The sequence below is a fragment of the Salmo salar genome, chromosome 21 (genome assembly GCF_965601325.2).
Source record: "Salmo salar chromosome 21, fSalSal1, whole genome shotgun sequence".
NCBI classification, from domain to species: Eukaryota; Metazoa; Chordata; class Actinopteri; order Salmoniformes; family Salmonidae; genus Salmo; species Salmo salar.
The window spans coordinates 4905007-4931995 of NC_138311.1; the positions used below are offsets into that span (position 1 = coordinate 4905007).

The 26989-nt window shown below is 44.3% G+C and overlaps 1 protein-coding gene and 1 non-coding gene across 4 annotated transcripts in view; both read right to left on the reverse strand.

Annotated features, from left to right (window-relative positions):
- nalcn (sodium leak channel, non-selective) overlaps positions 1-26989 on the reverse strand; it is a 363467-nt gene that overhangs the window by 70269 nt on the left and 266209 nt on the right. The window lies entirely within an intron of this gene.
- On the reverse strand, positions 12900-12975 carry trnaa-ugc (transfer RNA alanine (anticodon UGC)). The gene has a single exon. It is a non-coding gene; the product is annotated as a tRNA-Ala (tRNA).

Sequence of the window (26989 nt, forward strand, 5' to 3'; positions counted from 1 at the left end):
GGGCAAAAGAACACAGACACTGGACAGAGGAAGATTAGAAAAAAGTGTTATGGGCAGACAAATCTAAGTTTGAGGTGTTCGGATCACAAAGAAAAACATTTGTGAGACACTGAAAAACTGTAAAGATGCTGGAGGGGTGCTTGATGCCATCTGTCAAGCATGGTGGAGGCAATGTGATGGTCTGGGGATGCATTGGTGGTGGTAAAGTGGGAGATTTGTACAGGGTAGAAGGGATCTTGAAGAAGGAAGGCTATCAGTCCATTTTGAAACGCCATACCATACCCTGTGGACGGCGCTTAATTGGAGCCAATTTCCTCCTATAACAGGACAATGACCCAAAGCACAGCTCCAAACTATGCAATAACTATTTAGGGAAGAAGCAGTCAGCTGGTATTCTGTCTATAATGGAGTGGCCAGCACAGTCACCAGATCTCAACCCTATTGAGCTGTTGTGGGAGCAGCTTGAACGTATGGTACGTAAGAAGTGCCCATGAATCCAATCCAACTTGTGGGAGGTGCTTTAGGAAGCATGGGGTGAAATCTCTACAGATTACCTCAACAAATTGACAACTAGAATGCCAAAGGCAGACGAAAGCAAAGATTGAAGGACACAATTATTATTACAATTAAAAATCATTAATATATAACCTTGTCTACGTCTTGACTATATTTCCTATTCATTTTGCAACTAATTTCATGTAGGTTTTCATGGAAAACAAGGACATTTCTAAGTGACTCCAAACTTTTGAGCAGTAGTGCATAAATACATTTTAAGTCCACACAACGATAGTAAAACATATGCTTTGTGTGTGTGTACGTGTGTGCGCATCAGGGGGAAAATGACAGCCTCCTGCGCTACTGCAGACATTGTTTGCAGAAAACAGGATCCCCCATTATAATGAATGGGAAAATTACAATTTTCGTGGTCAATCTTGATGTACAGTTGAAGTAAGAAGTTTACATACACCTCAGCCAAATACATTTAAACTCAATTTTTTACAATTCCTGACATATAATCCTCGTAAAAATTCCCTGTCTTAGGTCAGACAGGATCACCACTTTATTTTAAGAATGTGAAATGTCAGAAAATTAGTAGAGAGCATGATTTATTTGAGCTTTTATTTCTTTCATCACAGTCCCACTGGGTCAGAAGTTTACATATACTCAATTAGTATTTGGTAGCATTGCCTTTAAATTGTTTAACTTGGGTCCAAAAAAATTTGGGTAGCCTTCCACAAGCTTCCCACAATAAGTTGGGTGAATTTTGGCCCATTCGTCCTGACAGAGCTGGGTTAACTGAGTCAGGTTTGTAGGCCTCCTTGCTCACACACACTTTTTCAGTTCTGCCCACAAATTTTCTATAGGATTGAGGTCAGGGCTTTGTGATGGCCACTGCAATACCTTGACTTTGTTGTCCTTTAGCCATTTTGCAAGTATGCTTGGGTTCATTGTCCATTTGGAAGACCCATTTGCGACCAATCTTTAACTTCCTTACTGATGTCTTGAGATGTTGCTTCAATATATCCACATAATTTTCCAGTCCCTCCTGCAGCAAAGCACCCCCGTGCTTCATGGTTGGGATGGTGTTCTTCGGCTTGCAAGCGTCCCCCTTTTTCCTCCAAACATAACGATGGTCATTATGACCAAACAGTTCTATTTTTGTTTCATCAGACCAGAGGACCTTTCTCCAAAAAGTACGATCTTTGTCCCCATGTGCAGTTGCAAACTGTAGTCTGGTTTTTTTATGATGGTTTTGGAGCAGTGGCTTCTTCCTTGCTGAGCGGCCTTTCAGGTTATGTCGATATAGGACTGGTTTTACTGTGGATATAGATACTTTTGTACCTGTTTCCTCCAGCATCTTCACAAGGTCCTTTGCACTTTTCACACCAAAGTACAAAGTTCATCTCTACACAAAACGCGTCTCCTTCCTGAGCGGTATGATGGCTGAGTGGTCTCATGGTGTGTATACTTGTTTGTACAGATGAATGTGGTACCTTCAGGCGTTTGGAAATTGCTCCCAAGGATGAATCAGACTTGTGGAGGTATACCATTTTTTTTCTGAGGTATTGGCTGATTTCTTTTGATTTTCCCATGATTTCAAGCAAAGAGGCACTGTGTTTGAAGGTAGGCCTTAAATACATCCATGGTTACACCTCCAATTCACTCAAATTATGTCAATTAGCCTATCAGAAGCTTCTAAAGCCATGACATCATTTCCTGTAATTTTCCAAGCTGTTTAAAGGCACAGTCAACTTAGTGTATGTAAACTTCTGAACCACTGGAATTGTGATACACTGAATTATATGTGAAATAATCTGTCTGCAAACAATTATTGGCAAAATTACTTGTGTCACGCACAAAGTAGATGTCCTAACCGACTTAGGACATCAAAACTATAGTTTGTTAGCAAGAAATTTGTGGAGTGGTTGAAAAATGAGTTTCAATGTCTCCAACTTAAGTGTATGTAAACTTCCGACTTCAACTGTATCTACATTGTTTTTCCTAAAGACAATCATGATACCAATAATTGATTCTATTACACCAGATGTACGTCTTTGAACTGATTATTCTTTCAAATAGCAAACAGAAGAAGTTATAGCGATCATTTTTGTTACTAGTGGTAGCCTGCAGTACCCTGGTCAGCCTTCAACTTGAGATACTCAATGAGAGGCAGCAGCACTGAGCTAGCCTGAAAGGTCACTTCCTGGAGTAGCGGAAACTGTGTATGTTATGTATCAATTTGATGCCATCTTAACTAACTTTTTTGGCTTCAAATGTGCTATAGGCATTTCTCTCGCACAGAGGGGTGGTAGGGGTTCAAATTGGAGGTGGACTTTCTGGGAGTTACTGTTTTCATTTTTTGTCTGCTGTAGTAACACTACGGGCAGAGATAGAACATGGAGCTAGTTCTAAAAACATTTTCTACAGATGCATTAATTTCTATTAAACCTGTCATCTTGTGTGATTGGTTAGCCTTATAGATAGTAGCCAATGCCATGGCAAGCAAGGTTGGGAATTAAGCTAGCTAGCTAACCTGTAAAAATAGTGACAAGTCTAACCACTTAGCTAGCTAGCAAGCTAAACATTTGGCTAGCTGGCAATGGAAAGCAAGGTTAGGAATTAAGCTAACCTGTTATGCTAGCAATGACACTAATTGTTTAGCTAGCTAGCAAGATAAACATTTGGCTAGCTGGCATCAGAATTCTGGTGTAACGTTAGCCACAGCATGGTGAGGGTGAATTAAATTATTTATTTAACATCTTGCTAGTTATCTAGCTAGTTGTATTTTTCTTTTACTTAACCTTTATTTAACTATTTGTAGACAAATTACTTTCTACAATTTCTAGCTAGCTAGCTAGCAACATTAGCGAAGCTAGTTGCACAGTCACATTGGCTAGCTAGCAACTTTTACATCATTTATAGATTCTGGAGGCAGCGGAAATTTGACCTACCCCAACAAGGCCAGCCCAACCCGGGTTGACTTTAATGTGCAAGGCTTCAGATATGGCATTTTTTTCTGTTGAATTCTAACAAAGAGGTATGCTACAACAGGACTTGCTATTGTTTTGTGTCATTTCTATTTACAAAATTCAAAAGGCACTCGCACATTTGAGCAATCTTGTTGCAGGTGCATGGCAACAGTTGAAACAGGATGAAGGAAAAAAAGGAAACCGCACACTGTTCTTGATAGTATCACTGATATTTAATAAGCTTACGTATCGGCCTAACGGCCTTCGTCAGAGCTTTTGTGAATTTTCAGAAAACAGCACCTCTATGTAGACCTAGCCCCACCCACATCCGTTCCACGTATGGAAAGGAGTTGGAGGCAAAGGAAAAATAAATAAGTGCTACCAAACATAACAATATGCATTTCACAAATATTACAAAACTGTATAGACAAGACGCACCGAACACGTCCATAAAATCACAACGAGGACATAGAAAGTTTTCATTAATCATTGGGTACATCATACGAAAAAACAAAGTAATCTTAAATAGGAACATATTTTAAATTCACAACATAACATACATAGGCATTTCATCATTAAGTCCTTTCGGAAATAATGTCTGGAGGGTGAAAATCCCAAAACATTCTCTTTTGCTCAGAGTATTATTAATATCACCTCCCCTGTCTGATATCTTGACTTTCTCTATGCCACAAAATCTAAAGGTAGAAATGTTATGCTTTCGGTCATTAAAATGTACTGCGACTGGATAATCCCTGTCGTTTCTCCTGATTGAACTTTTATGTTCACTAATTCTCTGTTTGAGAGAGCGGGAGGTTTTACCGACATAGCAGAGCCCACATGGACATTTAATAATGTAAATAACATGGGTGGTGGTGCACGTGATGATATCGTTAATTTGAAACCGTTTTCCTGTGTGTGGGTGGCAGAAATATTCACACTTCATCATATTGTTGCACTGTGCGCATCCTCTACATTTATAGCTACCATTTGGTAGAGGGCGTAAAAGAGCCTGGCTGATTTTCTTTCGTGGCTGGCAGTTGGCATGAACCAATTTATCGCGTAAATTGCGACCTCTCCTATACACAATGAGTGGCGGATTCTTAAATTCAGCCGGCAAAGCTGGGTCCGATGATAAAATATGCCAATGTTTCTTAACCACACCTCCCACTTTTTGCGAATTCAAAGTATATGTGGTTGTGAACATAACGGAGTGTTCTTTTGCTTTAGCTGGTCTTTTTTGTAACAATTCATCTCGTGTTTTTCCCAATGCCAAATGAAGAGCTTCATCCACACATTGTGGCGAATAGCCTCTTCTTAGAAACCTAGTGCGCATCTCCGCTGCTTTTTCTAGATAATCATCATTGGAGTAGCATATACGGCGCAGTCTGAAAAACTGGCTTCTAGGAAGTCCTCTTTTTAATGGCTCAGGATGGAAGCTGTCCCCCTGTAATAGAGTATTTCTGTCTGTTTCTTTTCGATACAGAGTTGTAAACAGGGTTCCATTTGATTTCTCAATCCACATATCGAGGTAATGAACGCGTTGAGTGTCACTTTCAATAGTAAATTTGAGATTGGGATCCATGTCATTGAGTAGTGCCATAAAATCTGACAGCTCTTGTTCAGTTCCTTCCCATATGCAAAAAGTGTCGTCAATATATCGATACCACTTCAGGATTTTATTCAAAAATGGATTTTCGTTTTTGTTAATGACAAAACGTTCTTCAAATAGACCCACATAAAGGTTAGCATAGCTCGGAGCGAATGTGGAGCCCATCGACGTTCCATTCGTTTGGAGGTAGTATTCATCATCAAACCTAAAATAGTTATACTTCAAAGCATATTCTGCCAGCTCTAAAATAAAGTTTGTTGGTGGATATTCATTAGTATCTCTGTCTCCCAAATAGTGAGCTAGTGCTGCCAGCCCACCCCCCCCCCCCCCCGCATGGGGAATGCTGGTATATAGACTCTCGACATCTAATGTGACCAGAATACAGTCTTCTTTCAAACCCGTTATTGGTGAGATCTTGTTAATGAAGTCTATAGTGTCTTTTACATATGATGGCAATGCTTGCACATGAGTTTTAATAAAAGCGTCTACAAAGTTCGACAATGGCTCTAGCATTGAGCCTATTCCTGCAACCACTGGTTTTAGGTTTGTGTAATTTCGGTAAAATGTAAAGGCATGGACGTATGGCACATTTGCAGCAAAGATATTCATATTCAGGTTTTGAGATAAGGTGGTTTAATAGGGCTTGCTCCAAACTAGAGCCTATATCCCTTTGGAACACCTGTGTGGGATCAACACTTCGTTTTCTATAGAAACGTTCATTACTGAGTTGTCTCTGAATTTCTTCTTTATATTTTTCATAGTCTAAAACAACCACAGCACCCCCCTTGTCTGCAGGTTTAATAACCAACGATGAATCTTTCATTAATTCATTAAGTGCCTGTTCTTCTGTTCTAGTGAGATTTTTCTGAATGTGGTTTGTTTGTCTCGTATACACTAACATGGCTTCTTGTTCGACTAACCTACAATAGGTATTAATCGAAGAGTTGTTAACTATGGGACAGAATTTGCTTTTGGGCTTAAAATGTGTGCCAGTTCGTTGATGTGTTTCTTGGCCCGAAACAGTGTTTTGTGAAAACACATGCTTAAGTTTAATCTTACAGAAGAATTTGAACAGATCTACTTTCGTATCAAATGGTTTATCTGTACATGTAGGTACAACAGAGAGACCCTTAGATAAGACTGAGACTTGAGCGTCAGTAAGGTCTTTTGTGGAGAGGTTAATTACCGCGTCCTGCTGTAGCTCCGTGTCCACGGCCTGTAATCCTGGTCTCCTCTTCGACCGCTTGCCTTTCTAGCCTCTCCGGGCTAGAAAAACCGGCTGTGTGCCATGGTAGCTGGAGTCACTGTCTGTAGGGAATTCGCTCTCGGTGGATGCCTCTGTGTCCACATTTCCATGTCCTCCTGCTGCTGCGTATCTGCGTCCCTCAATCAGTGGTGCGTCCCTACGTCGGCCTCTCCGTGCTCCTGTCCTTGGGCCTTCCCATGCATATACCTGGTTAAGCTGGTAATCCTCTGTGTCACGCTGATATTTCTTGATCTTTGTTGCTTGTAGAGAGTCTCTGTATTTCCCAATGGACTGGTTGATCGCGTCGTCTATGGCTGTAAAATTAAGGCCTAGAATCTCCTTCATAACAACCTCATGTTCGCTAATCTTAACTTCAACTTCTTTTGCTTCCTTCGACACATGCTCAACGATTAATAACATTAAATCCTTTTTTTCCTTCATCCTGTCATTTCTATTTAGAAAAAAACATACGTCTTAGACCGGATATAGGTTTATTCCAGATTATGACAAAAATGGATGTCCCTCCCCGGAAACGAGAGAAAGGTGATCTATCCAGGCCTTTCCCATTCCAGCCAATTTCAGGCTTGGCTGAGCTGTGCATTACAGATTTCTGGAGGTCTCGCACGCACACATACACACACAGAACACTGGAAATTCAGTGGTGAAACTAAGCACAAAAAGTAGAGCCAAAACAGAGAGAGAGAGAGAAAAAAAAAAACTACTGAGTAAAATCTAATCACAAATGTTAGTGTTAAACCAATCAGAGATATCCACTGTTTAAAACATACCTCTCATTGGATATTTCCCGGCTGATTCTGTAAAGTATTAAGCTTAAGAGACAGTGAACTTTAAAACCAACAAGGGAACACAGCTCTGTCTGTGTGCTTTATATCTTGCTTTATATCTTGATCAGATGACAAGCCTATATCAACCAAGCTGGGAGGAGATCCTCTCTGAATCCATGTGATTAATGAGATAGGAACTCCCTTTGATCTCTCTGAAAGATAGTTCCATAGGAAAAGAGCAGTATTTCTTCTGTGTGTGTGTGTGTGTGTGTGTGTGCATTTTTTTAATCAAACAATTTACAGTGCCTTCAGAAAGTATTTATACCCCTTGACTTTAATTGAAAATGGATAAAATATTTGTAAAAAATCTCACCCATCTACACAATACCCCATTACGACAAAGCAAAAACATGTTCTTAGAAATGTTTGCACATTTACTGAAAATTAAATACAGAAACATTGACAGTATTCACACCCTTGAGTCAATACTTTGTACACCTTTGGCAGCGACTACAGCTGTGAGTCTTTCTGGATAAGTCTCTAAGAGCTTCCACACCTGGATTGTGTAACATTTGCCAATTATTATTTTAAAAAGTGTTTAAACTATGTCAAATTGGTTGTGATCATTGCTAGACCACCATTTTCAGGTCTTGCCATAGATTTTGAAGATGATTTAAGTCAAAACTGTAACTCGGCCACTCAAGAACATTCACTTCTTCTTGGTAAGCAACTCCAGTGAGAGTTGGCCTAATGTTTAGGTTATTGTCGTTCTGAAAGGTTCATTCATCTCAGAGTATCTGATGGAAAGCAGACTGAACCAGGTTTTCCTCTAGGATTTTGCCTGCGCTTAGCTCCATTCCATTTATTTTTGATCCTGAAAAACTCCCCTGTCCTTAATTTAACGATTACAAGCATACCCATGACACGCTATGCTGGAAATTATGGAGAGTGCTACTCCGTAACATATTGCATTTGATTTGCCCCAAACATAACTCTTTGCCTTTTTGCAAACAGGATGTAACGCCCTGGCCATAGAGAGGGGTTTTTGTTCTTTATTTTGGTTAGGCCAGGGTGTTACATTGGGTGGGCGTTCTATGTTCCTTTTTCTATGTTTTTGTATTTCTTTGTTTTGGGCCATGTGTGGCTCCCAATCAGGCACAGCTGAAGCTCGTTGTTGCTGATTGGGAGTCACACATAAGGAGCATGTTTTTCCTTTGGGTTTTGTGGGTAATTGTTTCTGTTAGTGTTTGCACCTGACAGGACTGTTTGGCTGTCAGTTTTCTTGTTTTGTTTGTATAGTGTTCTTTCTGTGATTAAATATTCAATGATGAACACTAACTCCGCTGCACCTTGGTCTACTCTCTCTCACGACAGCCCTTACAGAATTACCCACCAAAGAAGGACCAAGCAGCGTGCCCAGGAGGAGCAAGGATCCTGGGCCAGGGAGAGAAAGGACTGGACATGGGAGGACATCCTGGATGGCAAGGGATCCTACACTTGGGAAGAGATCCTGGTCGGAAGGGATCGCCTCCCATGGGAACAGGTAGAGGCACTCAGAAGAGCGGAGGCAGCAGGAAAGAAGGACCAACGGCGACGGTATGAGGGAACACGGCTGGCAAGGAAGCCCGAGAGGCAGCCCCAAAATATTTTTTTGGGGGGGGACACACGGGGAGTGTGGCAGAGTCAGGTTGGAGACCTGAGCCAACTCCCCGTGCTTACCGGAAGCGGCGTGGTACTGGTCAGGCGCCGTGTTATGCGGTGGAGCGCATGGTGTCTCAAGTGCGCGCTCATAGCCCGGTGCGCTACATCCCAGCCCCCCGCAAGTGCCATACTAGAGTGGGCATCGAGCCAGGACGGGTTGTGCAGGCCATGCGCTCTAGACCTCCAGTGCATCTTCAGGACCCGGTCTGTCCTGTGCCTACACCCAGAGCCAGGCCTCCTGCATGTCTCCCCAGCCAGGGGAATCCTGTGCCTGCGCCCAGAACCAGGCCTCCTGCATGTCTTCCCATTCTGGTGAGTCCTGTGACTGCGCCCAGAGCCAGGCCTCCTGCATGTCTCCCCAGCCGGGGGAATCCTGTGCCTGCGCCCAGGACCAGGCCTCCAGTGGGTCTCCCATCCTGGTCTGTCCTGTGCCACCTCAAAGGACTAGGCCTCCAGTGGGTCTCCCCATCCTGGTCAGTCCTGTGCCTGCTCCACGGACCAGGTCTCCAGTGGGTCTCCCCATCCTGGTCCGTCCTGTGCCACCTCCCAGGACTAGGCCTCCAGTGGGTCTCCCCATCCTGGTCCGTCCTGTGCCACCTCCCAGTACTAGGCCCCCAGTGGGTCTCCCCATCCTGGTCCGTCCTGTGCCGCCTCCTAGGACTAGGCCTCCAGTGGGTCTCGCCAGTCCGGAGCCGCCAGAGCTGTCCGCCAGTCCGGAGCCGCCAGAGCCGCCCGCCAGTCCGGAGCCGCCAGAGCCGCCCGCCAGTCCGGAGCCGCCAGAGCCGCCCGCCAGTCCGGAGCCGCCAGAGCCGCCCGCCAGTCCGGAGCCGCCAGAGCCGCCCGCCAGTCCGGAGCCGCCAGAGCCGCCCGCCAGTCCGGAGCCGCCAGAGCCGCCCGCCAGTCAGGAGCCGCCAGAGCCGCCCGCCAGTCAGGAGCCGCCAGAGCCACCCGCCAGTCCGGAGCCGCCAGAGCCGCCCGCCAGTCCGGAGCCGCCAGAGCTGCCCGCCTGTCCGGAGCCGCCAGAGCCGCCCGCCTGTCCAGAGCAGTCAGAGCCGCCCACCTGCCCGGTGAGTCCTGTGCCTGTGCCCAGGACCAGGCCTCCTTCATGTCTCCCCAGCCTGGTGAATCCTGGGCCAGAGCCGATAGAGCCGCCCGCCAGCCCGGAGCCGCCGGAGCCGCCCGCCAAACTGGTGAGTCCTGTGCCTGCGCCCAGGCCTCCTTCATATCTCCCCAGCCTGGTGAATCCTGGGTCAGTGCCGCCGGAGCCGCCAGGGACGCCCGCCAGCCGGGCGCAGCCAGGGACGCCCGCCAGCCGGGCGCAGTCATCGCCGCCAGCCGGGCGCAACCATCGCTGCCCGCCAGCCGGGCACAGCCATCGCCGCCCGCCAGTCCGGAGCCGCCAGAGCCGCCCGCCAGTCAGGAGCCGCCCGCCAGTCAGGAGCCGCCAGAGCCGCCCGCCAGTCAGGAGCCGCCAGAGCCGCCCGCCAGTCAGGAGCCGCCAGAGCCGCCCGCCAGTCCGGAGCCGCCAGAGCCGCCCGCCTGTCAGGAGCAGCCAGAGCTGCCCGCCTGTCCGGAGCAGCCAGAGCCGCCCGCCTGTCCAGAGCAGTCAGAGCCGCCCACCTGCCCGGTGAGTCCTGTGCCTGTGCCCAGGACCAGGCCTCCTTCATGTCTCCCCAGCCTGGTGAATCCTGGGCCAGAGCCGCCAGAGCCGCCCGCCAGCCCGGAGCCGCCGGAGCCGCCCGCCAGACTGGTGAGTCCTGTGCCTGCGCCCAGGGCCTTCTTCATATCTCCCCAGCCTGGTGAATCCTGGGTCAGTGCCGCCGGAGCCGCCAGGGACGCCCGCCAGCCGGGCGCAGTCATCGCCGCCAGCCGGGCGCAAACATCGCCGTCCGCCAGCCGGGCACAGCCATCGCCGCCCGCCAGCCGGGCGCAACCAGGGCCAGTGAGGGTCGCCCACCAGACCTTCGGCGCGGCCAGGTGCGCCACCTAAGAGGGCAGAGGCCACGTCCCGCACCTGAGCCGCCGCCGTAAGAAGGCCCACCCAGACCCTCCCCTTCAGTGTCAGGTTTTGCGGCCGGAGTCCGCACCTTGGGGGGGGGGGGGGGGGGGGGGTGTACTGTAACGCCCTGGCCATAGGGAGGGGTTTTTGTTCTTTATTTTGGTTAGGCCAGGGTGTTACATTGGGTGGGCGTTCTGTTCCTTTTCCTATGTTTTTGTATTTCTTTGTTTTGGGCCATGTGTGGCTCCCAATCAGGCACAGCTGAAGCTCGTTGTTGCTGATTGGGAGTCACACATAAGGAGCATGTTTTTCCTTTGGGTTTTGTGGGTAATTGTTTCTGTTGAGTGTTTTGCACCTGACAGGACTGTTTGGCTGTCAGTTTTCTTGTTTTGTTTGTATAGTGTTCTTTCTGTGATTAAATATTCAATGATGAACACTAACTCCGCTGCACCTTGGTCTACTCTCTCTCACGACAGCCCTTACACAGGATTAATGTTTTGGAATATTTTTATTCTGTACGGGCTTCCTTCTTATCACTATGTCAATTAGGTTAGTATTGTGGAGTAACTACAATGTTGTTGATTCATCCTCAGTTTTCTCCTATCACAGCCATTAAACTCTGTAACTGTTTTAAAGTCACCATTGGCCCAATAGTGAAATCCCTGAGTTGTGTCCTTTCTCTCTGGCAAATGAGTGAGGAACAACTCCTCCATCTTTGTAGTGACTGAGTGTATTGATACACCATCCAAAATGTAAATAGCAACTTCACCAAGATCAAAGGGATGTTTCATGTCTGCTATTTTATTTTTACCCATCTACCAATAGGTGCAATTCTTTGTTTGAAATTCACTGGTCGACATAGGGACCTTACACATCATTTCATGTGTGGGGTACAGAGATGAGGTAGTCATTCAAAAATCATGTTCAACACTATTATTGTACACAGAGTGAGTTGTGACTTGTTAGCGACTTGTTATGCACATTATCACTCCTGATCTACCCAAATCCGTAAACACGGGCACCCTCATAGATATCATCCTCACCAACCTGCCCTCCAAATACACCTCTGCTGTCTTCAACCAGGATCTCAGCGATCACTGCCTCATTGCCTGCGTCTGAAATGGGTCTGCGGTCAAACGACCACCCCTCATCACTGTCAAACGCTCCCTAAAACATTTCAGCGAGCAGGCCTTTCTAATCGACCTGGCCCGGGTATCCTGGAAGGATATTGACTTCATTCCGTCAGTAGGAGATGCCTGGTTATTCTTTAAAAGTGCTTTCCTCAACATCTTAAATAAGCATGCCCCATTCAAAAAATGTAGAACCAGATATAGCCCTTGGTTCACTCCAGACCTGACTGCCCTTGATCAGCACAAAAACATCCTGTGGCGTACCGCATTAGCATCGAATAGCCCCTGCGATATGCAACTTTTCAGGGAAGTTAGGAACCAATATACACAGGCAGTTAGGAAAGCAAAGGCTAGCCTTTTCAAACAGAAATTTGCATCCTGTAGCACAAACTCCAAAAAGTTCTGGGACACTGTAAAGTCCATGGAGAATAAGAGCACCTCCTCCCAGCTGCCCACTGCACTGAGGCTAGGGAACACTGTCACCACCGATAAATCTGCGATAATTGAGGATTTCAATAAGCATTTTTCTACGGCTGGCCATGCTTTTCACCTGGCTACCCCTACCCCGGTCAACAGCCCTGCACCCCCCACAGCAACTTGCCCAAGACCCCCATTTCTCCTTCACCCAAATCCAGACAGCTGATGTTCTGAAAGAGCTTAAAAATCTGGACCCCTACAAATCACCCGGGCTAGACAATCTGGACCCTCTCATTCTAAAATGATCTGCCAAAATTGTTGCAACCCCAATTACTAGCCTATGCAACCTCTCTTTCGTAACGTCTGAGATCCCCAAAGATTGGAAAGCTGCCGCGGTCATCCCCCTCTTCAGAGGGGGAGACACTCTAGACCCAAACTGCTACAGACCTATATAATTTTAAATTTAGTCATTTAGCTGACGCTCTTATCCAGAGCGACTTACAGTAGTGAATGCATACATTTCATTAAAAAAAAAATTGTACTGGTCCCGCGTGGGAATCGAACCCACAACCCTGGCGTTGCAAACACCATGCTCTACCAACTGAGCCACACGGGACCACCTATATCTATCCTTACCAGCTTTTCTAAGGTCTTAGAAAGCCAAAACAGTTCACCGACCATTTTGAATCCCACCGTACCTTCTCCGCTATGAAATCTGGTCATGGGTGCACCTCAGCCACGCTCAAGGTCCTAAACGATATCATAACCGCCATCGATAAGAGACAATACTGTATTCATCGACCTGGCCAAGGCTTTCGTCTCTGTCAATCACCACATTCTTATCGGCAGACTCAATAGCCTTGGTTTCTCAAATGACTGCCACGCCTGGTTCACTAACTACTAACTAACTACTTCTCAGATAGAGTTCAGTGTGTCAAATCAGAGGGCCTGTTGTCCGGACCTTTGGCAGTCTCTATGGGGGTGCCACAGGGTTCAATTCTCAGGCCGACTCTGTGTACATCAATGATGTCGCTCTTGCTGCTGGTGATTCTCTGATCCACCTCTACGCAGACGACACCATTCTGTATACTTCTGGCCCTTCTTTGGACACTGTGTTAACTAACCAGACGAGCTTCATTGGCATACTACTCTCCTTCCGTGGACTCCAACTGCTCTTAAATCCAAGTAGAACTAAATGCATGCTCTTCAACCGATCGCTGCCCACACCTGCCCGCCCGTCCAGAATAACTACTCTGGACGGTTCTGACTTAGAATATGTGGACAACTACAAATACCTAGGTGTCTGGTTAGACTGTAAACTCTCCTTCCAGACTCACATTAAGCATCTCCAATCCAAAATTCAATCTAAAATCGTCTTCCTATTTTGCAACAAAGCATCCTTCACTCATGCTGCCAAACATACCCTCGTAAAACTGACTATCCTACCGATCCTTGACTTCGGCGATGTAATTTACAAAATAGCCTCCAACACTCTACTCAGCAAATTGGATGCAGTCTATCACAGTGCCATCCATTTTTTCACCAAAGCTCCATATACTACCCACCACTGCGACCTGTATGCTCTCATTGGCTGGCCCTCGCTACATATTCGTCGCCAAACCCACTGGCTCCAGGTCCTCTATAAGTTTTTGCTAGGTAAAGCCCCGCCTTATCTCAGCTCACTGGTCACCATAGCAGCACCCACCCGTAGCACGCCCTCCAGCAGGTATATTTCACTGGTCACCCCCAAAGCCAATTCCTCCTTCGGCCACCTTTCCTTCCAGTTCTCTGCTGCCAATGACTGGAACGAATTGCAAAAATCACTGAAGCTGGAGACTCATATCTCCCTCACTAGCTTTAAGCACCAGCTGTCAGAGCAGCTCATAGATCACTGCACCTGTACATAGCCCATCTGTAAATAGCCCATCCAACTACCTCATCCCCATACTGTTATTTATTTTCCTCCTTTGCACCCCAGTATCTCTACTTGCACACTCATTTTCTGCACATCCAGTGTTTAATTGCTATATTGTAATTATTTCACTACTATGGCCTATTTATTGCCTTACCTCCCTTATCCTACCTCATTTGCACACACTGTATATGGACTTTTTCTATTGATTTATTGACTGTATGTTTGTTTATTCCATGTACAACTCTGTGTTGTTGTTTGTGTCGCACTGCTTTGCTTTATCTTGGCCAGGCCACAGTTGTAAATGAGAACTTGTTCTCAACTAGCCTACCTGGTTAAATAAAGGTGAAATAATAAATAAAAAAATGTTGGCTTGCCATAACAAAGGGGTTGATTCCTTTTGACTCAATACATTTTTTATTATTTTGTAAAAAAATAAAAAAACATGAGTCCTCTTTGACATTATGGGTATTGTGTGTATGACAGTGAAAATAAAATCTAAATGTAATCCATTTTAAATTCAGGCTGTAACACAACAAAATGTGGAAAAAGTCAGGGGTGTGAATACTTTCTGAATGCACTGTATAGCTTCAATATAGCTCTGTCTATTCATTTGTGTGTGGTTACCCCAGTCCCATCCCCTCAACAAGTGATGGGGTAAACATTGGGCTGAAACCCAGACTCAGGATTCTGGCTTTAACCATAAAACAGCAAAACAAGTGTATTTGCTTATTACCATTTTATGTTCTTTGTTGCATAAATATACACACCCTAATTCTTTTCTTTTTTATTACCTTTTTTTAACCAGGCACGTCAGTAATGCTGTATTAACATTACCATTTCATAACCCGTTAAAATTTGTCTCTGAATGTTCTGCGTTTATTTCTGTATGATCCACTAGGCATTTCCTGGTAGTCTGGTATAGACAGTGTGGTATAGACGGGTTGGTTGTTTAGCAACAAAACCCACGGATGCGCAACTATATTGCAAAACAGACTGGGTTGGCTTAGATTGTTGACAACATGGAAGCTATATTTCGTCTCCAGTGTTTATTGAAAACATAACTTAATTAGCAAAATGAGCACTTGTTGTCTCTCAAATACATCATTACCATTGTTGGATAGCTAGCTAGCAAATGTTTGCCATATTAGCATTGACATGAAATCAGTCAAAACACCTCAAAACAAGACATGATATCAAGAACAAGATGAAACGAGCTACTTCCCCACATGGCAGTTTGTCATTCTTGCTAGCAATCTGGCCATCCAGAATCACAACAACACGCTGAATTATGCCCCATGGAAGCATGCACATCATTTTTATAACATTGCCAGCTCACCCATCTATAATGAACCACCCCTTTCTCTGGGTGAGTCCTAAATATCACCTTATTCCACATATAGAGCAATACTACCATATGGGCCCTGGTCAAAAGTAGTGCACTATAAGAGAATAGGATGCCATTTGGGACTCCGTATTACTCAGAAGCTTCTCTGCCCAGAAGACAATGTCCACCTGATGAATGGCCATGCACCAGTGTCTCTGATGCTGCCCAAACATACAGCTCTGCCTCCTTTTGTGCTTCGGTTGATTTTCTTTATTCTGTGTTACATAACCTGTATAAACCAGGCCCCATTCAAAAGGCTCCATGGTATTGGCAGAAATCTTCTTCCTCAATCAAATACATTTACACACAAACACACACTCCATTCCCTCTAAGCAGGAGAGCAGTGTTGTTCTCAGGTAGCAGAGGTGCAGCACTAAGTGGCTCATTGCACTAACATGGCTCATTACACGCTCAATGAGTGGGAGAGGATGACCTCCCCTATCTGTGTATAGCTTTGAGTGTGTGTGCATGCGTGCCTGCTTCTATCGTCTGTGGGGTTTACCAAATAAAACTCAAGGTGACATTGAAGCAATGGACATTTATCCTCTCCGTTCTCTCTCTCCATTCATCTGCTCTATTTGTTCAGGGTCCAAATCATTGGGAAGGGAGGAGAGGCTCCCAATTTAATTCATAAATAATAGAATGTTCTTTGGGAAGCCATAATCCAATAACACATTTGGGCAAACTAAAGCCCCTCATACAAAATGCATAATTTCAGTGTTGAGCAGTTTGCTGAGGTGAAATAACATTTACTGGAGGGGAGAAAAATAACCACCAACACGCACGCACACACACAGAGCAACAGGCAGAGGGATATAAGGGTGTGTCTGGATCAAGTGGTCTGTGGATAGAGGACAAATAGTTCCCCCTGTTGCTGGGGTGATGGAGATGTGCCTGCCACAGCTGTAGTACAGTGATACACACACACACACACGCACACACACACACACACACACACACACACACACACGCACACACACCGCACACACGCACACACACGCACACACACACACACACACACACACACACACACACACACACACACACACACACACACACACACACACACACACGAGGCTACAGTGACACACCCACCCTTCTCTTGTCTCTTTCCCTGTATCATCTTTATTTTTCCTGTTATACTAGTCACTGTATCTCTGCTCTCTCGCCCATCCCTCTCTCTACTTATCTCCTCTGTACATCCATCTCTCTTCTATATTCCCCTTCCCTGCCCTTTCTCCTCTTCGCGCTCCCACTTTCCTCCAGGGCCACTGACGATCTCCAGATGTGTGTTTTAATGTTGAGACAAAAAGGGAAAGAAAAAAGAACGGCATGAAACGAGTAAAACACACTTTTCCCCCTAGATCAGATGTTCTGCCACTCCTATGCTAAGAATACCAGGGGTTGCGTCTCTAATGGCACCCTATATAGTGCACTACCTTTGACCATACTTCACAGGGTGCCATTTCGGACGCAACCACTCACTGCAAACCCAGACATTCCTGATGAATTGGACGCAGCTAGCTCAATACAGCCCATTCCAGAGACCCCTTTCTCTCTCTCTTATAACCCTCCCTCCTCTCTCTTCCTGTCACCCTCCTTTTCTAGCCATCACTCTTTTTCTTCATCCCTCTCTCTCTTTGTCCCCTCCCACCCTCTTTTCCTGCCACTTTGCCCTCTTTTTCTTCCCCAATCTTTTTCCTCTCTTTTTCAGGTTCCATTTTGGATTGTTAGACTTCTCTCACAGCTGTGTTTGTTAACATGATACCAGTATGGGTATTTCTGGGAGCAGCCATCTATCATTCCAGATCTGATACCCAGCCACACACTAGTGTTGTCACGATACAAAGGTTTAGGATCAGGTTCAGTATCACAATACTCGATACCATCATCACGATATTCGATACCAAAACGACACCAAAATGATACAAGGGCAAAAAAACAAGGCATATTAGCCAAAGTCACAGAATGGCACTTGATCCAGACAGATAAACTCAGTTGCTGCTCTGTTTAATCGTTGGGTATCTTTAAATTCAATAACATTACAATTTTTTTGTCAACATTTTTCAGAAACAGACATTTATGCATTAATGAATCAACTATACAATCATACAATCAACACATTTGACAGAAGTATCAAAAGTTAAAAAATATATATATAGATATAGTATCCAACAATTTTTCATATTCTTGGATTGAATAAGTAAAGTTTCGGTATACCATGCAACACTTCAACACACATGAGCGCACGCACGCACGCACACACACACACACACACACACACGCACACACACACACACACACACACACACACACACACACACACACACACACACACACACACACACACACACACACACACACACACACACACACACACACACACACACACACACACACACACACACACCTAAAGCTCTCAAAAACAAAATAATAATAACCGTCACATAAATAAAACGTCTTGCAATAGATGGCAGTATGGTCAGATGGTTGGAGTGGAATGCCTTGTATAAAATCAACAGACTAGTACTTTGACCTTTTCATACTCTAAGTGCTCTCAGCCCCAAATTAAAACCCTCTTTCCTGAAAACACCCAGGGCACACTTCGTCCAAGTTAAACACCACTAGGGTGTATAAGTATGGCGTGTGTCCTTAGAATACCCTTTCATGGCTGGGATATTTTATCTCTTCCAGTCACACAGAATAACACAGTACTGCATAAGACAATAGACACCAGTGCTCTAGTAGGCCATCAGGTGGAATGATATGTCCATTAGCTTCTATTAGCTTCCTAGTCCAGAGGGTTTTTCCATGTAGTGAGGGGTGAAGTAGAGATGCTAACACTACACCATTGAGGAACACTAGATGCAGGAACCTTAGATGAATGCACTGACTGCAAGGGGCTCTGGATATGGGCGTCTGCTAAATGACCAAAATCTAAACGGAGGCAGAGTCTCCATAAAGTCATTTGAAATAATAAAGACATGAGATCAATTCAAGTCAAACAGAATAAATCAAATCAAATTTTATTGGTCACATACACATGGTTAGCAGATGTTAATGCGAGTGAAGGGAAATGCTTGTGCTTCTAGTTCCGAAAGTGCAGTAATATCTAACAAGTAATCTAACAAATTCACAACGACTACCTTACACATACAATGGAAGGGGATGGCATAAGAATATGTACATATAAATATACGGATGCGCAATGGCCGTGCGGCATAGGCAAGATGCATTAGATGGTGTAAAATACAGTATATACAGTTGAAGTCGGAAGTTTACATACACTTAGGTTGAAATCATTATAACTCGTTTTTCGACCACTCCAAAAATTTCTTGTTAACAAACTATAGTTTTGGCAAGTCGGTTAGGACATCTACTTTGTGCATAACACAAGTAATTCTTCCAACAATTGTTTACAGACAGATTATTTCAATTATAATCTGTTGTGGTATAGGGGGCAGTATTTTCACGGCCGGATAAAAACGAACCCGATTTAATCTGGTTACTACTCCTTCCCAGAAACTAGAATATGCATATAATTAGTAGATTTGGGTAGAAAACACTCTAAAGTTTCTAAAACTGTTTGAATGGTGTCTGTGAGTATAACATAACTCATATGGCAGGCCACAAACTGAGAAAAATCCATACAGGAAGTGCCCTGTCTGACAATTTGTTGTCCTTCTGTTGCATCTCTATCGAAAATACAGCATCTGTGCTGTAACGTGACATTTTCTAAGGCTTCCATTGGCTCTCTAAAGCCGCCAGAAAGTGGAATGGGGTGTCTGCTGTCTCTGGGCAACGTACAACAGCTCTGTTTGTGAGTGGTCAGCCTGGGGACAGTGAGACTGAGATGCGCGTTCACAAGACTTCTCCATTTTTTTTCTTTCAGCCTTTGAATGAATACAACGTTGCCTGGATGGAATATTATCGCTATTTTACGAGAAAAGTAGCATAAAAATTGATTTTAAACAGCGTTTGACATGCTTCGAAGTACGGTAATGGAATATTTTGAAATTTTTTGTCGCGCGTCACCGTTTGGATAGTTACCTGAACGCATGAACAAAACGGCGGTATTTGGATGTAACTATGGATTATTTGGAACCAAAACAACATTTGTTGTTGAAGATGAAGTCCTGGGAGTGCATTCTGACGAAGAACAGCAAAGGTAATCCAATTTTTCTAATAGTAATTTTGAGTTTAGTGAGCCCCAAACTTGGTGGGTCTCAAATTAGCTAGCCGTGATGGCCGAGCTATGTACTTAGAATATTGCAAAATGTGCTTTCGCCGAAAAGCTATTTTAAAATCGGACATAGCGATTGCATAAAGGAGTTCTGTATCTATAATTCTTAAAATAATTGTTATGTATTCTGTCAACGTTTATCGTGAGTAATTTAGTAAATTCACCGGAAGTTTTCGGTGGGTATGCTAGTTCTGAACATCACATAATGTAAAAAGCTGGGTTTTGATATAAATATGAACTTGATTGAACAAAACATGCATGTATTGTATAACATAATGTCCTAGGAGTGTCATCTGATGAAGATCATCAAAGGTTAGTGCTGCATTTAGCTGTGGTTTGGGTTTACGTGACATATATGCTTGCTTGGAAAATGGCTGTGTGATTATTTGTGTCTATGTACTCTCCTAACATAATCTAATGTTTTGCTTTCGCTGTAAAGCCTTTTGGAAATCGAACAACGTGGTTCGATTCAGGAGAAGTGTATCTATAAAATGGTGTAAAATAGTCCTATGTTTGAGAACTTTGAATTATGACATTATGAGGTTTTAAATTTGGCGCTCTGATTTGTCACTGGCTGTTGAATAGTGTGGGACGATTTCGTCCCACCTCCCCTAGAGAGGATAATTCACTGTATCACAATTCCAGTGAGTCAGAAGTTTACATACACTAAGTTGACTGTGCCTTTAAACAGCTTTAAAAATTCCAGAAAATGATGTCATGGCATTAGAAGCTTCTGATAGGCTAATTGACATAATTTGAGTCAATTGGAGGTGTACCTGTGGATGTATTTCAAGGCCTACCTTCAAACGCAGTGCCTCTTTGCTTGACATCATGGGAAAATGAAAGGAAATCAGCCAAGACCTCAAAAAAAAATGTGTGGACCTCCACAAGTCTGGTTCATCCTTGGGAGCAATTTCCAAACACCTGAAGGTACCACCTTCATCTGTACAAACAATAGTACGCAAATATAAACACTATGGGACCACGCAGCCGTCATACCGCTCAGGAAGGAGACATGTTCTTTCTCCTAGAGATGAACGTACTTTGGTGCAAAAAGTGCAAATCAATCCCAGAACAGCAAAGGACCTTGTGATGATGCTGGAGGAAACAGGTACAAAAGTATCTATATCCACAGTAAAACCAGTCCTATATCGACATAACCTGAAAGGCCGCTCAGCAAGGAAGAAGCCACTGCTCCAAAACCGCCATAAAAAAGCCAGACTACGGTTTGCAACTGCACATGGGGACAAAGATCATACTTTTTGGGGAAATGTCCTCTGGTCTGATGAAACAAAAATAGAACTGCTTGGTCATAATGACCATCGCTGTGTATGGAGGAAAAAGGGGGAGGCTTGCAAGTTGAAGAACACCATCCCAACTGTGAAGCACGGGGGTGGCAGCATCATGTTGTGGGGGTGCTTTGCTGCAGGAGGGACTGGTGCACTTCACAAAATAGATGCCATCATGAGGTAGGAAAATTATGTGGATATATTGAAGCAACATCTCAAGACATCAGTCAGGAAGATAACGCTTGGTCATAAATGGGTCTTCCAAATGGACAATGACCCCAAGCATACTTCCAAAGTCGTGGCAAAATGGCGTAAGAACAACAAAGTCAAGGTATTGGAGTGGCCATCACAAAGCCCTGACCTCAATCCTATAGAAAGTTTCTGGGCAGAACTGAAAAAGCGTGTGCGATCAAGGAGGCCTACAAACCTGACTCAGTTACACCAGCTCTGTCACGAGGAATGAGTCAAAATTCACCCAACTTATTGTTACAGTAAATGCAGTCTCAGGGTATATGGTTTCCAGTTTACATAGAGTCCAGTGAAGTTCTTTCAGGGTATCTGCTTGGGGGGATATACATGGCTGTGACTAAAATCGAAGACTATTCTCTTGGAAGATAATGCGATCGGCATTTGATTGTAAGTAATTCTAGGTCAGGTGAACAAAAGGACTTGAGTTCCTGTATGTTGTTATGATTACACCATGAGTCTTTAATCATGAGTCATACACCCCCGCCCTTCTTTTTACCAGAGAGATGTTTGTCTCTGTAGGCGCAATGCATGAAGAAACCGAGTGGCGGTACCGACTCTGACAACATATCCCGAGTGAGCCATGTTTCCGTGAAACAGAGAATGTTACAATCTCTGATGTCTCTCTGGAATTCAACTCGTGCCCTAATGTCATCCACCTCGTTGTCTAGAGACTGGACATTGGCGAGTAGTATGCTCGCAAGCGGTGGATGGTATGCTCGCCTTCTGAGTCTGACCAGGAGCCCGCTCCGTCTGCCTCTCCTGCGGCAACGACGTTGTTTTGGGTCGGCCTCTGGGATTAGGACCAATGTCCAGGGTGGAGGTCAGGAAAGTCGCATTCCTGGTCATAATGTTGGTAAGTTGACATCGCTCTTATATCCAATAGTTCTTCCCGGCTATATGTAATAACACTAAACCTCTTGACGGTCGCCTAGGATAGGGGACGCTACAGCGCTTTTTGAAAAAAAATTGTGCCCATTTTAAACGGCCTACTACTCAAACTCAGAAGCTAGGATATGCATATAATTAATACTTGTGGATAGAAAACACCCTAAAGTTTCTAAAACTGTTTGAATGGTGTCTGTGAGTATAACAGAACTCATATGGCAGTCAAAACCCAGAGACAGATCGAAACAGGAAGTGGAATTCTGAATTGCGGACTCAACTTCATCTCGTTGCCTATAAATCACACCGTGAGCAATGGTTCATTGAGCACTTCCTATTGCTTCCACTAGATGTCCCCAGTCTTTACAAAGTGATTTGAGTCTCCTACTGTGAAAACTGACTGAATGACACGCTGTGGAACGTGGTCACATGAGGAGGGCCATCACCATTATGACGCCGGCGCCCCTGGCTACCCTCCCCTTTCGAAACGTTTATAAAGACAATGCAATCGTCCCCCTTGAATCTTATTGGAGCTTTGGTTGAAAAAGGCCCTAAAGATTTATGTTATACAACGTTTGACATGTTTGAACGAACCTAAATAAGAAAAAAATGCATTTTGTTGAAAGAGTAGCCCCGCGCACGTCTGAACTTTTGGTGCAGCCTTCAGAACGGGCTAACAAGAACAAGCTATTGGAACATAAAGGATGAACTTTTTCGAACGAAAATACATTTGTTGTGGACCTGGGATTCCTGGAAGTGCCTAAGGATGAAGATAATCAAAGGTAAGGGATTATTGACAATAGTATACAAGACTAGATTTGATATGCGATTGTTCCAAGATGGCGCTGACCTGTATTGCTAGCGTATTGTTCTGAGTATCGCATCCCCTTTTATCGCAAAGTGTGATTACCCAGTAAAGTTATTTTTAAATCTGGCATTACAGGTGCTTTCAAGAGATATTCATCTATAAATCTTAGAATGACAATATTACATTTTTAAAATGTTTTCAAATAGTAATTTAGTAAATTGTAGTGCTGTTTCACCGGATGCATTTGAGGGTAAATAGTTAGTCAACGTTACGCGCCGATGTAAAATGCTGTTTTTATATATAAATATGAACTTTATCGAACAAAAGAATGCATGTATTGTGTAATATGATGTCCTAGGTGTGTCATCTGATGAAGATTGTCAAAGGTTAGTGCTGCATTTAGCTGTTTTTTGGTTATTTGTGATGCATGTGGTTGGTCGGAAAATGGCTATATGGCTACTTTTACGATATACTCCTCTAACATAATCTATTGTTTTGCTTTTGCTGTAAAGTCTTTTTGCAATCGGACAACGTGGTTCGATTCAGGAGAGGAGTATCTATAAAACGATATAATTTGATTTTTATTTTTTTTTTTTATAAAAAATTCAATTTTGTTATGCTAATGGCGATAGGATTTTTCGCTGGCTGTCGAGCCCGACCAGGGGTTAAGGTTTTCTGGGCTAACAATGTAATAAATAATACATAAAAATACAAATTACTGCATAGCTTCCTAAGAACGTGAAGCGAGGCAACCTACCAACCAACAATGGAGGCACGTCACTCGCCGTGGAAGTCAAAAGCAGAAGCCTTTGGCAATAGGGGCCTCCTTGGCTTCGCTGCCCTGGATCCAGAGGTTCCGCCGCCTTCATCCCTGCGGGCTTCTGCTACAAGATCGGATCAAGAGGTACCTGTGCCTTCGTCCCATGTTCTGACTGGGGGGTTTTCCTCTCCCATCTCGCCAGCTGTTGTTTTAGGCAGCTCTATGGGGGATCCTATGTCGGGTTCAGATCTTCAAAGATCCCCCCCCCCTCATCGGACCGTGAGTGTGTCTGAGACGCCTGCCCCTTCATCAGCCAAAATGGATTCTACAGCTGGCTCGGGACCATCGGGCCCCACCTCCCATCGGTCCTTGAGCGGTCTTCTAAACCACTCGAGGCGAAAGAATAGCCGGACCTCCTCAACCATTTCACCAGCTGTCATCATTGGCAGCTCTATGGTGAGAAACATCTCGGTTCACGGGGCAAAAAATCGTAGCTCCTGGACCCTGTCCAAAAATGTCAAGGCTGTGCTGAGAAAATTACTTATCAGTGACCCAACCCTGTGCAGATAATCCCTACCACTGTGTCGCTGAGTTGTCGTAGTTCTGCTGCAAATGTACATTGTCCCAGGGGCATTGGCAGTCATAATATTAGAAACCCAATTTATGTACAGTGGGGGAGAAAAGTATTTGATCCCCTGCTGATTTTGTACGTTTGCCCACTGATAAAGAAAGGATCAGTCTATAATTTTAATGGTAGGTTTATTTGAACAGTGAGAGACAGAATAACAACAAAAAAATCCAGAAAAACGCATGTCAAAAATGTTATAAATTGATTTGCATTTTAATGAGGGAAATAAGTATTTGACCCCCTCTCAATCAGAAAAATTTCTGGCTCCCAGGTGTCTTTCATACATGTATCAAGCTGAGATTAGGAGCACACTCTTAAAGGGAGTGCTCCTAACCGCAGCTTGTTACCTGTAAAAAAGACACCTGTCCACAGAAGCAATCAATCAATCAGATTCCAAACTCTCCACCATGGCCAAGACCAAAGAGCTCTCCAAGGATGTCAGGGACAAGATTGTAGACCTACACAAGGCTGGGATGGGCTACAAGACCATCGCCAAGCAGCTTGGTGAGAAGGTGACAACATTTGGTGTGATTATTCGCAAATGGAAGAAACACAAAAGAACTGTCAATGTCCCTCGGCCTGGGGCTCCATGCAAGATCTCACCTCGTGGGGTTGCAATGATCATGAGAACAGTGAGGAATCAGCCCAGAACTACACGAGAGGATCTTGTCAATGATCTCAAGACAGCTGGGACCATAGTCACCAAGAAAACAATTGGTAACACACTACGCCGTGAAGAACTGAAATCCTGCAGCGCCCGCCAGGTCCTCCTGCTCAAGAATACACATACATGCCTGTCTGAAGTTTGCCAATGAACATCTGAATGATTCAGAGGACAACTGGTGAAAGTGTTGTGGTCAGATGAGACCAAAATGGAGCTCTTTGGCATCAACTCAACTCGCCGTGTTTGGAGGAGGAGGAATGCTGCCCATGACCCCAAGAACACCATCCCCACCGTCAAACATGGAGGTGGAAACATTATGCTTTGGGGGTGTTTTTCTGCTAAGGGGACAGGACAACTTCACCGCATCAAAGGGACGATGGACGGGGCCATGTAACATCAAATCTTGGGTGAGAACATCTTTCCCTCAGCCAGGGCATTGAAAATGGGTCGTGGATGGGTATTCCAGCATGACAATGACCCAAAACACACGGCCAAGGCAACAAAGGAGTGGCTCAAGAAGAAGCACATTAAGGTCCTGGAGTGGCATAGCCAGTCTCTAGACCTTAATCCCATAGAAAATCTGTGGAGGGAGCTGAAGGTTCGAGTTGCCAAACGTCAGCCTCGAAACCTTAATGACTTTGAGAAGATCTGCAAAGAGGAGTGGGACAAAATCCCTCCTGAGATGTGTGCAAACCTGGTGGCCAACTACAAGAAACGTCTGACCTCTCTGATTGCCAACAAGGGTTTTGCCACCAAGTACTAAGTCATGTTTTGCAGAGGGGTCAAATACTTATTTCCCTCATTAAAATGCAAATAATTGTATAACTTTTTTGACCTGCGTTTTTCTGGATTTTTTGGTTGTTATTCTGTCTCTCACTGTTCAAATAAACCTACCATTAAAATTATAGACTGATCATTTATTTGTAAGTGGGCAAACGTACAAAATCAGCAGGGGATCAAATACCTTTTTTCCCCCACTGTACATCCAACTCCCCTGAATGCCTCTGTCAATCCTAAAGCTATTGTATGCAAGAATCATGCATCTGTGAAACAGAGTTATATTGTTAGCACTGAGGTGGTTTGACCTAGTAGGAAGTAGACCACCAAGTGCTAACAGTCAGTATCTGTACAATATGTGATTGATATCAACAGAGAGGTATATTTTCTGGGTGACCTAAACATTGACTTTCATCAACCTGCCCACTCAAGAAAAAGCTTCAGACTGTAACCAGTACCTGCAACCTGGTTCAGGTTTTATCAGTCAACCTAGCAGGGTAGTTACAAACAGGACAGCAATGAAATTATCCAGATGTATTGATCACATCTTTACTAATGCTGCAGAAATATGCTCTAAAGCGGTATCCAAACCCATCAGATGTAGTGATCATAATATAGTAGTGACCTAAATATTGACTTTCAAACTGTAACCAGTACCAGTACCTGCATGATATCTAGGAAAACCAAAGTTCCAAAAGGCTGGGCCTAATATAGACACTGCACTTGACACATGAAATTACTGTTTCCAGTTACTAATAAGCATGCACCTATAAAGAAAATTACTAAAAACTGTTAAATCCCCAGGGATTGATGAGGAACAAAACTGTGTATGGTTGAGAGGGATGAGGCAAAAGGAATGGCAAATAAGTCTGGCTGCACAGCCGATTGCCAAATGTACTGTAAACTGAGAAATCGTGACACTAAACTTAACAAAAAGAAGAACAAACTGTACTATGAAACAAAGATAAATGGTATTAAGATGATAGTAAAAAGCTTTGGAGCACCTTAACCTGTTAGGGCTAGGGGGCAGCAT